Raw genomic sequence first — 13,102 nt, 5'->3', positions numbered from 1 at the left:
ATACTATACCAAATGGGTCCTGAGCTTTGAGGGATCTGTTCCACATTCAATCCTCATGCATAGTCATTTGATTTTGTTTCTAATATCCTGGGCACTGGATATCTTTTCTTTCATAGCTTATATGCAGCCCCTTCTAGCCCCTTCTGAGATCCGGAGGGTGGGGAGAAGTAAAGAGCAGTGACTCTGGAGTGAGAGGGGCCCTGGGCCATGTTCTTCACAGGCACCACGTCTAAACCACACACTTTTTCTGACATTCCCCAGGGCCCTTCACAGGAATTTGGCACATTTGCTCCTCTCTGTTAATGGAGATGAAAACGTTATAAAACCATAAGTGCTAATCACCAGCTGAGGCATGTAGATAGTAAGGTCCCTCAGGTGGCTCTTAGGGATGGCACAGAACACCCTCTATATAAGCCTGTCCATGACCCATCAGGCCTCTGCCTACCTCAGCCCTCGTCTTGAATATGTTCCATGCATCATGCAGTCTTCCAGGCATTGGGGGCATGGCAATGGACAAAACAGGCCAACACTAGCCCAATATTTCTCACATAAGATCTACTGACAGCCCAGCCCAGGGCCCCAAATTCTTGGTATTCTGTGAATTCTATGAGAATTTAAAAAATTTCCCTTTTCGTTTGATAATAATCTAAAAATTAACATAAAATATGATCTAACTTAATAAACAAGTTGCCTTAAAACAGTCTTGCTGCAGGATCTTTTTATCTGGGTTTACATTTATGTCATTGATTACATCAGAGCCAATGATTGTTAAGGTGACAGTTATCTTTTAGTGCACTGTCTCTCAAGTTGGCAGCCAGTGGACATATCCTTGACCTCCGATAATGTTCTTTTCCTTTAAATGGGTTTCCTATATTTCTCAAATTTAGGCAGCACTGGTCTAGCAGCAGCACCAGAGTGTCTGTAGTTTCCTGCAGCCACCACGCTCTTCCCAAACTTCCATCACGCAGGTTTTCTGGGAGGCAGGAAAATGGTCCTCCCAAAATGTCCACACCCTAAACCTGTGAACATGGTACATTACACATATATACAGTTGGGGTTGAGAGGTTATCCTGCATTGAGTGGGGCCAACCTAATCATATGAGCTTAAAAGCAGAAGAGGTGTGTATACCCAAAAGAGTTAAAAACAGGTACTCCAATAATCACGTGTCCGTGTGTGCTCATACCTGCACTATTCGCAGCAATCAAAAGGTAGTAATAACCAATGTCCATTAATGAATGAATGGATAAACAAAATGTGGTATATATACATAATGGAATATTTATTATTCAGCCATAGCAAGGAATGAAATACTTACGCATGCTACAACGTGGATGAACCTCTAAAACATTGCAACGCTCAGTGAGAGAAGCCAGGCACAATATTGTATGATTCCATTTATGGGAAATGTCCACAATAGATAAATCCATACGGACAGAATGCAGATTGTTGGTTGCCAGAGGCTTGGGGGAGGGGAGAACAGGGAATAACTGCCTAATGGGTAAGAGATTTTACTTTGGAGTTGTTCTAACTAAAAAAAAAAAAAAAAAAAATTAAAATGTTAAATTATTAGCAATATGTTTTACTAACCTTCTTTATATTGTGCAGTGCCAGTTTTAAATGCAAATATAAAAATATTTAACTTGTATGCAGAATTACCAAAATTACACAATTTGTGTTTCGTAGCCCATACATTTAAGTTCAAGGATAAAATGGTTAAGAATTTCAAGCGGTGACAGCAGAGCATTAACCCACGCATGGGTCCTTCTGAATGTGGGTCACAGCCTTGGAGCTGGCCCTGGACACACCCTTTACTGACTGCCTTCCTTTCCCTGTGTCATTTCCCCACCTCCTTGACGATACTCCCTGCACCTCTAAAGTGAACTCCATGCACTTGAGCCCTTGTCCCAGGGTGGCTTTTGGGGGAATCCACACTCTGTCTCCATCTCTGTCTTCCCAGCATTTGGCCCAGGGAGATGCTGAGGAAGTGCTCATAGAACAGCCCTGTGCTCCAGGAGAGGCCATGGTGGCTGTGGGTGGGGTGGCTGCAGGAGCCTCCCAGGGGAAGGTGGGGATGGGCCTTGCCTCCCTGGGGAAGGTGAGGATGGGCCATGTCTTAGAGAAGGTATAGACCTGTTAGTTGGGAGAGAACAGAGGGGATTCTGTGTTGGGACGGAATAGTGCTATGAGCAAACTCGTAGGTAACAGAAGTGACAGCCTTTGCAGCTGCTCCAACCGGTTTCAGAGGCTCTGGTGCACATGATCCATGCGAGTCTCAGTAAAAGCCATCAGGAGGAAAGGTGGTTGGAGTTCTACTTCTCTCACAGGTGAAGAAACTCAACTTCAAATATCTTAGACCCCAGGGAACAGGGGTGCCTGTGCTAAAGCCCGGTTCTTTTGATTCCAGAGCCCCTGGCTTCTCACTACGCCATATTCCTCTGCAACATCCAGAGATGAAAGAGTAACGAGGCCTGGGGTTAGGAGAGTATGTTGGGGTCCTGTGCTCATACACACGTGTGGGAAGAATGGCTATTACCTCCCTTGTTCTATATAAAAGGTACAGAGAAGTTACTTGAGGGGCCCAGGGTCCCGTATTTAATATACGTTAGAACTTATTTCTATGAGAGAAGCAGAGCTGACTTTGGTCATTTTGGCTAAAAGCGTCTTTTCTGGAACTGTGACTCGGATAAATGTGGGAGCTCTCTGCTTTTACTTCTATGTCTGATTTTGCAAAGAGGGCCTGGGTAGGAAATTATCTCAGGGTTGGAGGTGAGCAAAGGGTTTTGAAAGAGAGAAAGAACGTCTCAGGGTCAGAGCTGTCATGCATGCAGGGTAACCAAGCGTCTGGGCCTGGGGGCCAGGGTCTCCTGAGGAATGGCGTTAAATGACCTACAAGTTTCGTCTTGGAAACCTCTAAACTTTCCTTACAACACTAAGAAGAGAGAACAAAAACATGTCATAAGTTATTTTGTTCTAAAACTTTCTTTCTTTATATTTTCCTAACTTCTTTAAAAATAAAATAACTTTGACACAACAGTCATTTGTGAAAATATAGGTCAATGAAATGGAATTTATAAACTTTACATGAAGCAAATGTTTGGATTATCTTGTTTCAGTTAAGATGCTGTGCCTTTTGCTTTTCAGGAGTAAGGGGACTCTGCTCCGTTCTGTATTTAAATGCACTTTGCTCTGAGATTAACTTTTGAAGCAGCAGAAAATGTAAGGAAAGGGGAAGGAAAGCAGTGACCGGGGAGGGGCGAGTGGAGGGACGCGGTGGAACTAGCACTGGCTTTGAGTCAGAGAGGGCTAAATCCAAAGCCTGCTTCTGTGCTGACTAGCTGTGTGATGTTGGGTAGTTTACTAAACCTCTCTGAGCCTCAGTTTCCTTATCAGTGGAACCAATATACTTATACCTTTTAATTCAGTTTTTGGGATGAATAAAGGGGATAATATATGTGGTTTTGCCTGGTGCAGAGGAAGCCCGTGGTAAATATTAATTGAACGAATGAATGATAACTCTTGAAAATAGTATTGTTTCTGACTTGTCTGTGGATCACTCCCCAATTTTCAGTGTACCTTTGAAAATCTACAGTTACCTAAGATAGTTTCATTCTGCCGTGGCCTCCTAGACCTAAGCTTTCAAGCAGCTGACTTCAACTTCTTTACCTGTGCTGGCGCCCATCACAGGAGCTGAGAGTGGTCCTTCCTCTCTCGCTCCCTCCTTGTTCTCTCCTTCCCTCCCTTTCTTCCCTCATTCATTTGAAAATATGTATTACAATTCTAGTATAGTCCAGACACTAGGTTAGAAGTAAGGGTTGTGAGGTCAGGAAGAATTAGTCTTGGCCCCTGCGAAGGTCACAGTCTCGTGGAAGAGACACCAAGGAGGGAGCCATGGACTCTGTCTGGTGGGGGGAGGTGGGAGAGGAAGTGTGCCATGGGCGAGCTGTCCCAGCAGGGGTGGCACTTTCCTGAGGACTTGGAGGAGCTGTGCGGCGAATCATGGTGGGGCCACTGCAGGAAGAAGGAGCTGTAAGTGCTAATGGACAGAGGCCCGAGACACGCCAGCTGCTCTGGGACCAGCAGGGAGTTCAGAATGGCTGGAGCGTGGGTGCAGTGGGGCACGGGGAGGTGAGAACTCAGGGGTCAGTGGGGACCGGACAGCCACAAACCTCGTATGCTTTACAAGGTGTTTGGACTACACCCTGCTGGCAACAGGGAGGCAGAGCAGGGTGTGAAGTTGGCCAAAGGCGTGTGTAGATACTGCCCGGGAATAGATTTGAGGGGGTGGTGGGATCAGGGAGATCGGTCAAGACCTGTTTTAAAATCTAGCTGAGTGAGGAGGAGAATGTAGAGACAGTGCAGGTGGAGAGGAGAAGAGAGAATTCAAGAGATGGTTGGGAACAGCTCCAACGAGGAATGGTGGGGGGGCATTGGGGAATGAGGAAGGGCCTGGGGCGGTCCCATGTCAGACTGGGAAAGCTGGGTGGGTGGGGGGGCAGCTTTTCCAATTTCCTCTAAAGCGGAGGCTTCTTTCTGTGTAGAAATGACTGTCTTACCCCAAGAATGACCTGGGAACTGCCCGATTTCACAACGGGGCATTCCAGGCCCTCGGTAAACATGTGTTGAATGAACGGATGCTGGAAATGACATTCCTGCAGGAAGCCAAAATGAGTGCTGTCAGGCTATTTTGAGCCAGTCTTATTGCTCATTGCCCTCCCAGTTGTATCCTTTGTAACCAGTCGCATCCTTTGTCCCTCCAAATCATCCCAGTGTTTCCTCCTGGGGCCTCTGTGCCCCGACCACAAACCAAGAGGAGGTGCACGCAGCAGGCAGCTCTCTGTTCCCCTCCCGTCAGCATCTCTCGTCTGCAGCAGGCCTTGGTCTGTGTTCTCGTTATTTCGGTGTGGAATCCCAGCCGCCCGGGTGCTGCATCAACTCAGCAGGCTGGCTGGGACCCCAGGCCAGTATGGATTGGAAATTGTGAGCTGTCCTCCTTGCTCAGTAGGACTGATCTGAAACTCCTTTCTTAGGTAGACCCAGGCCCAGCTTATAGGCCTGTGGCCCATTTGTCTCTGAGTGGAGGGGAGGGGCCATATCAGGATTCCACACCGAAGCTGGGTTCTCCAGTTTCACAACTAAATGCACACACCATCACCAACTCAACCATTACTCTGCAATTGGCAGTTTGAATTTCAGACTCTCCGGTCCCTCGCCAGCAATATCATACAGTGCCGTGTCATAGAAGGAGTATAATTTTCCAGCCTAGGGAAATCTGGGTTGAAATTCTAGTTCTGTCACATTTTATTATTGGTGAGGCCTTGCATAAGTATCTCACAATATCTGTGCCACGTGGACGACACGAGGAGGTGTGAATATCACCGAGACAGCACATTACATCACGGTGTCTGACTTAGGCCACACTTTGTGAGCAAAGGGGCATGTGTGTGACACTCTCCTCTAACTTCTCAAAACTCCAGCTTCACCACAACAGAAAGTTTAATCATTCACCTTTTTATTTTCTAGTCAAGTTTCTTGAGGAGTAATTTATATACAGTAAATTTCTGCCTTTTTAGGTGTACAGTTCTATGAGTTTGGAAAAAAAATGCAGACAGTCTTGTAACCACCACAATCGAGATAGAGAACATTTCCATCATCCTGAAATGTTTCCTCTTGTCCCCTTTGTGGTCAATACCTTCCCCCTATCTGCAGCCTCTGGCGGCCATTGATCTGTCTTCTATCCTATAGTCTTTCTCTTTTCCAGAATGTCATGTAAATGAAATTATACAGTGCGGAGTAGCTTGAGTCTGGCTTCTTTCAAATGCACAATGCATTTGAGATTCATCTGTGTTGCTGCACGTATCAGTAGCTTCTTTCCATTGCTGAGCATTATTCCATTGTGTGGATGTACCACAGTTGGTTTATCCATTCACTAGTTGACGGACATTTGAGTTTTGAGGGACTGAGTAAAGTTGTTGTAAATATTTGCACACAGGTTTTTGGGTGGATCCATGTTTTCATTTCTCTTGGGCAAACACCTAGGCGTGAGGTGAATGAGTCTTATGGTAAGTCTGTGCTTAAGTTTATAAGAAACTGCTAAACTATTTTTCAAAATGGCTACATCATTTTAGTGATTTCACTGTTCTAAAAATTAAACTTTTATTCTGACATGATTGTAGATTTACATGTGGTTGTAAGAAATAATATAGAGAGATCTTGAGAGCCCGTGGATCCTTTACTTGGTTTTTCCCTGGTGGTAATGTCTCACAAAACTATAGCACAATGTCACGGCCAGGATATTGACATTGTCACCATCAAGATGCAGGACATTCCCACCACCACAGGGTTCCTTACGTGGCCCTTTTACAGCCACCCCCACTTCCTTCCTATCCCAACCCCTCCTTAACTTCTGGCAACCAGTAATCAGTTGTCAGTTTCTATAATTTTGATATTTCGAGATTGTTATGTAAATGGAGTCATGCAGTATGTCACCTTTAGGGATTGGATTTCTTCAGTCAGCATAATTCTCTGGAGAATCACCCAGGTTGTTGCATGTATCAAGAGTTTGCTCCATTTTATTTCTGGATAGGATTCCTTGGCATGAGCCGCCATAGTTTAACCATTGACAGGTTGAAGGACATCTCAGTTGTTTCCAGTTTTGGGCTACTATGAATAATGTTGCTATAAACATTCGTGTACAGGCTTTTGTGTGAACACAAGCATTCATTCTCTGGCGTGAATGTCCAGGGTGCACTTGATAGGTCACGTGGCAGCTGCATGTTTAGTTTTACAGACACTGCAAACGCTTCTCCAGCCTGGCTGCACCATCTTATATTCCCACCAGCAATACAAATGATTCCGTTTCTCCACATCCTCACCAGCTTTTTATTGCTTTAATTTCTCATGGAGATTTACTTTCCCCAAAGGGATCAACAAATTTGTCATTTCTACCGTTTAAAGCTATAATTTCTGTTCCGCTCTCCGTTATGTTGCTCAGTGACCATTAGGTAAAGTGTTGTCAGGTTTCAGACCAAAGAAGGATAAAAGTTTGGGTTCTTGGTAAAGCGGGGTGTTTATTTGACACCCAGAGCTATACAAGGCACCCTCTTTCCCTTTTCAACTTGACTGCTGGGATGTTCAGGATCAAGTGTTATGTTAATTGCCAGTGCCTCCCATTAGCCCCCTCTCATTGCTGGTTCATGTCCTTTTTATTATGCTTGCAATAAATCCTTTGCTAAGTTGTTTCGGGCATCCCTTCTCCACGCTTCCATAGGTATTTAACTTAGTCTATTGCTGTGTTTACAAAAGTGAATTATAATCATGCTCATGGTTCCATCTCACCCACTGTATGAGGAACTCCTTCAGAGTAATACCCCCTCACTGCCCTAACCCCCAAAGATGTCTTATAAGTTTTCATTTATTCATTTGTTAGATATTTAAGGAGCACTTGTATGGCTTTTATATGTGTTTAACCTCAAGAAAGTCATAGTCTAGAAGGGAAAGTTAAGCTATGAATCTGAATAACTACAAAACCAGGCAAAATGTGATGAGTACTTGAAAAGAATTAAGATGCTTAAGGAGTTCAGAGATGGGAGAGATTGTGTCTACAGTAGAGACACAGAAGGCTTATTTTAATAGCTATATGACTTTTTACAAATTACTGTCTTCAGCATCAGCTATTTAAATCCTTTCGGAGATTAGACGGAGTGTATAAACGACTGTTACTGATAAGGGAGGTGCTGTAGGGAGAGGAGTCTGTGGGTTATTTGGGGAAGGCTGGGGATGGGGCTCTGCTTGTTAGTAACAGCAGAGCTGAGGAGATACTCAGGAGGGAGGGCAGCTCGGGAAAGGAAGAGCATTGCTTGTCTCAGGAGGAACCAACTCAGGATGAGCACTAAGAGAACTATGATTTCGAGAGAAATAAACACACATCTTATCCATCTGAAGGACCTAACATTTTTAGAAACTCCAAAAGTTGGAATAGGGAGGCGGTTAATCTCTCTGGGACATCACAGTGAGTGTGTGGAGAACTGCTTGCCCTCTGGGGTCCTGAGACAGGAGGAGACCCAGACTGATGGGTCTGCCTGACTGCAAAGTCCCTGCTCTTTCTTGTTCCACAGGCCTCTCGAGAACAACGAAGGCAACACACTGATGACCTCAGAGAAGCCCAGGGACCCGAACCCTACATAACTGGTGTCTGACGCTGATCCAGTCATCGGTATTGTTACTTTTTACAGCTAAACCCCTAAACCAAACAAATGCAGAAGTGAAAGAAGGGCGTTCTTGTGGAGCAAAGGGGCCCAGAGCTCTGGTAAAAACAAAATCCTTCTGATGACAAAGCTGTTGACCCCCCATGGCTGCTTTCTTGTGGAACCTCGTGGGCCAGTGACGTCTAGAGAGACTGACACCTGTTGGCCAGGCTGGATTCTATACTGGGACACTTGTGAGCACATTGCCCAGTGTTCACTGAATTATGAGCAATGGGAACAGGTCCTCTCTGAACTACCGTAAAGACCAGTTGTGTCTCTCTTGAGCATTTCTTTCATCTTTTGGATTCTCTGGTCATATGTCCTTCTTTGCATTGGCTGCTAGGAATTCAGAGTTGAATTTGTGTCCCAAACCTTGTAAATGTACAACATTGCGTGACGTAATTTAATGGACAATGATGCTTCAAGTCTTGCCTTGATTTTCTTGTCTTGATTTCCTTCCTTCCTTCTTTCCTTTTTAATTTGTTTATACTATTTTTCTTATACCTTTGATTTTCAATCGTACAGGTAAGGATGCTGAGGCAGAGAGAAGTCCCACAGCAAGTGAGAGACAGAGCAGGATTTGAATCTAGGAAGACTAGTCTGTCCTGAAGAAACTCGCATTATCATCTAAACGTTATTATAATAAAATCCTTCAAAAAGCACAGAAATATAACACAAACTTGGCCTTAGTTACCCCCAATTTGTCACTTAACATCTACGCGACCTTGTGCAAATTCCTTTGTGTCATTTGAAAATGAAGTTGATGGCATCTACCTCCTGGGTTGATCTGAGGGTTAAATTAGATAATCTGGGTTAAATCTGGTAGGTAAAATAGTTGCAGTACCAGCTGACACTAATTAAGTGATGGCAAAGAGAGCTCCAGACAGAACGGGCACCTGGATCTAGTTCCAGCTCCAATTCCTGTCTGTAAAATGCGGTGTGATTTTGTCACAAGCTCAAAGAAGATCAGAGACGTCGTGAAAATGCTTTGTAAATGACAAATGGCTGAACAATGTCAAAGGTCATTGATCTAACGAGGACGATCTAACGACCTGCAGACCTCCCAAGCGCCTCTCGGGCAGGTGACAGGGACAAGTGCTAACACTGATTTTCTTCAGTATTTTTGAAAACTGAATATAAGTTGATACAGGTAAAGTGAGATGGCTCACGTGGTTGTTGGAATTCATCTTGGCCAGGATTCTATGAGGATTCTATTCTTTGTTCAAGTCTTATTTGGATAAGGCTTTTCTTTTGCCTTCGAATGTCTTGTAGGCGTCTCCAATTCAACATACCCAAACATGAACTCATTTTATTTCACCTCGAATCGGACCCTTCTCTAGAGTTTCCTCTCAATTAATGGCACCACCATCTACCATGTTGCCCAGAGAGAAATCTAGAGTCATTATTTGATTCGCCTTCTGCCTTACCTCCAACTCCAAGCATGAACGCACTCAGCTATCGGTTCTGCTGGGTTGGCCTCATAGCTTTTTCTGCACCATGTCCCTATTTTTCCATCAACTCTGCCAACACAGTGCCACACATGAGAACCGGTTTCTAAAGGTTCATCTGTAATCCTAAAAAAAAAATGGATTCTATGGTCACCGTCATCATCATCATAATCATGCCCAAGATTTACTGAACACATTTTATGCCAGCAAATTTATATGCATGTATATGTGTGTGAATATATATATATATATATATTTTTTTTTTTTTTCATTTACTTTACAAAACACTTACATAGAACTTACTATGTGCCAAATACTATTTAGGGGCGTTATACATATTAATTCATTTGATCCTCACAACAACCCAATGAGGTAGGTGGTATTATTATCTCCATTTTACATATGAGGAAACTGAGGTAGAGAGGTTAACCAACCTGCCCAATTTAACACAGATAGAAACTGGCAGAGCTCAAATTTGAACCTAAGAATTACGGCCTCCGAGTCTGTGCTCCAGTACATGTTGCATAGTCGTGATAATAGCTGCTATCCTAAGTCAGGCACCTTACCCAGCTTTGTAGGAAATATAACAACTCCGAGAGGCAGGGGTTATTATCCACATTTTACAGATGAGGACGCAAAGGTAAGGACCTTAAGGAGAGAGCGCAGTTCACGCAACCAGGAAGCGAGGGCAGAGGCAAGCCCCCGGCTGCGTCTGACGTTGAGGGTGACAACGCTGCAGCGGACTGTGGGGGCAAGTGCTGCTCTGCTTCAGTGACGGGATTTGACCCCTATATATCTTATTCTGAAAAACAAAAACAAGCTCATAGAATTCTAGAATTCATAGGATCACAGCATTCAGAGATGGGAAGGACCTAGGGGACCTCTCGTTGAGGATCTTCTTATATAGATGAACTACCCTAGATCCATGGAGTTTAAGAGACTCTCCCAAAGTCCCATATTCAGGAAATATTAGGGTCAGTCCTGATTCCCATGTCTTCCAAAGTTAAACCCAAAAGGCATAATGGGGTTTTTCTCTTTTTTCATGGCAATATCCAAAGACAAGAAAGAATAAAGAGATATATACTTTAGCTGTAATCAACCATCATTCTCTCTCTCTCTCTCCTCTTTACTTGTTTAGTTTAAAAGTTTCTATAATCAGTTACAAATTCTCACATCACCTCTGCTTTCTTATCAGGTTTTTGCAGTCGGGAGATAAAGACCCACAATATCTTCAAATCAAGCAGGCAGTTGAAGTGATGAATCTTTCCTTCCTAATTTAAGCTGAAACCACAAGGTGGGCCCCACGTTATACCCAGTGATGGGAAACGGGAAAACCAGAGGAGAAAATGGCAGTGTCACAGAGATGATGTGACCGTGCATGTGAGCCTCCAGCTCAGCCTTTGTGGCTCACCCAGGCCCTCCCCCTCTGACCTACTTTCTCTGGCCACCAAAAGAAAAGAGATGTGACACAGAGCTGTTATACAGCAGGACCTGATAGCATCTAGTCTGTTCCCACCAGATAAGCATTCCCAAGGCTGCCTCTGTCACTCACTACTTAGGAGGCCAAGGTGCTGCTGTAATCAATTGAAACAATAGCTTACTATTAGCTGTGGAATGCCTGTGCTCTGTCTGTCCCTGCATCGTTCAGGGTTTCTTGGTCTGAGTTGAAAGGCTGACATTCATGGTAATGAATAGGACATTTTTAATCACTGGTCTATATCCCACAGGCATTCTGCCCAGGGACCATTGAGGAAGGCAAGAAGAATGATAATAAGGGAACCCAAGACTTCATTCTTACAAACTACGAATGCTGCTGGTGGTTACAGAGAAAACAATCTGACTCGTGTTTTTATCAGTCCTCTGCCTGTGCATCTGGAACGAGGATATAGATGCTAAAATTCAAGCCAGACTCACTGGCTTCCTTTGGAAACTGCTGGATCCCATCTTCAGAGATAATAGATCACCGGTTTCTTTGTTTATTTTCCAGAGTAAAACACTAACTCATGTAAATGAATCATTGAACTAGGTCTGTTAGACAACTTCTCATTTTCTTAATGATTCCCATTTTCTGGAAACCCAAGAGCACGTTTCTAAAGATGTTAGTCATCCAGATTTTTTCATGTGTTTTTGATCTGGGATCCATGCTGATCGTAATTCTCTTAATGGTTCTTATTCTCTCTTGCTTCTTTGTCTTTGAAACTTGATTTCGTTTCTCACCTGACCAATCTTTCAAGATGCACAATTTTTTTAAACCTTCCAACTTCAAGATTATTTTTGAAATGGGAAAATTTATTTTCTCTTAGGAGCTGGGAAGGTTTCCATTCTTTGGTGAAATAAGAAGCCTGAACTTAATTTTTTAAGTTGATGTATAACATACATGCTGTAAACTACACAGAAAGCAATTATCTCAAGTAAAGCTTGAAAAAATTTTATATACATCTGTGTAACTATCATACAGATTAAAATGGAGAGTATTTCTAGGCCCCATGAAGGTTCTTTTCTGCCCCTTCATCATCAATACTCCACCCCTGATATAACCACGTTTTGACTGTCACCACCAATTAGATTTTCCTACTCTTGAACTTCTTATAAATGCAATATATGCACTTTTTTGTGTCTGCCTTCTTTTGTTCAAAATAATGTTTTTTAGACTCATCTGTGTTATGTGTACATCAGTGGTTGGTTGTTTTCTTGTTGCTATATAGTCATCCGTTTTTTGACTATACAACAACTTAAGTGTCCATTCTTCTGCTGATAATTGTTTGAATTGCTTCCAGGTTTTGGCAATTGTGAATAAAACCTGCTATAAATAATCTTGTCCAGGGTCAGCCCTGGGGGCCTGGTGGTCAAGTATGGCATGCTTCACTTCAGTGGCCGGGGATTCAGTTCCTGGGCGCAGACCCACACTGCTCCTCTGTCAGTGGCCATGCTGTGGCAGTGGCTCACGTATAAAAATAGGAAGATTGGTGGCAGATGCTAGCTCAGGGTGAAACTTCCTCATCCCCCCCCCAAAAAAAGAAAAATCTTGTCCACAATTTTTGAATGACAAATGTACTCATTTCTCTTGGGGATAAAACTACAGGTGGGATTGGTGATTTGTAGGGTAGGTCTATGTTTAGGTTTAGTAGATACAACCAAATAATTATCCAATGTGTTTTATATTTAATTTATATTCCCAATATTTGAGTTGTACTATATCCTCACCAAAACCTAGTACTACAGTAGTTTTTGTTAATTTTAGTTTATTTTCTTAGATGAGTGTTGGTATCTTTCCATTTGCCTATCAGACACTTGAACATCCAGTTTTGCAAAGTGCCTGTTCAAATCTCTTGTCCTTTTGCAAATAGAAATGTTTGACTTTTTCTTATTGGACAAATTGTTTTAACAGACACTCCAAAAGAGAAGTGATG

The 13,102-nt window shown here is 43.3% G+C and overlaps 1 long non-coding RNA gene across 3 annotated transcripts in view; it reads left to right on the top strand.

Moving 5' to 3' along the window:
* The window catches only part of LOC147916028 (uncharacterized), a 143,653-nt gene extending 131,371 nt beyond the window's left edge, over positions 1-12,282 (top strand). For 2 of the 3 annotated variants that reach the window (XR_015553684.1, XR_015553685.1), the window contains exons 2-4: positions 8,116-8,213; positions 10,888-10,986; positions 11,420-12,282. This is a non-coding gene — a long non-coding RNA (uncharacterized LOC147916028). Of the gene's footprint in view, positions 1-7,922; positions 8,214-10,887; positions 10,987-11,419 lie in introns of those variants that run through there. The other variant, XR_015553683.1, reaches the window with a different exon arrangement.
* The last annotated feature ends 820 nt before the right edge of the window (positions 12,283-13,102 follow it).

The sequence above is a fragment of the Ceratotherium simum genome, chromosome 11 (genome assembly GCF_057802395.1).
Source record: "Ceratotherium simum simum isolate JZ-2026a chromosome 11, ASM5780239v1, whole genome shotgun sequence".
In the NCBI taxonomy this organism is placed as follows: domain Eukaryota; kingdom Metazoa; phylum Chordata; class Mammalia; order Perissodactyla; family Rhinocerotidae; genus Ceratotherium; species Ceratotherium simum.
This window is presented reverse-complemented; position numbering and strand designations above follow the sequence as displayed.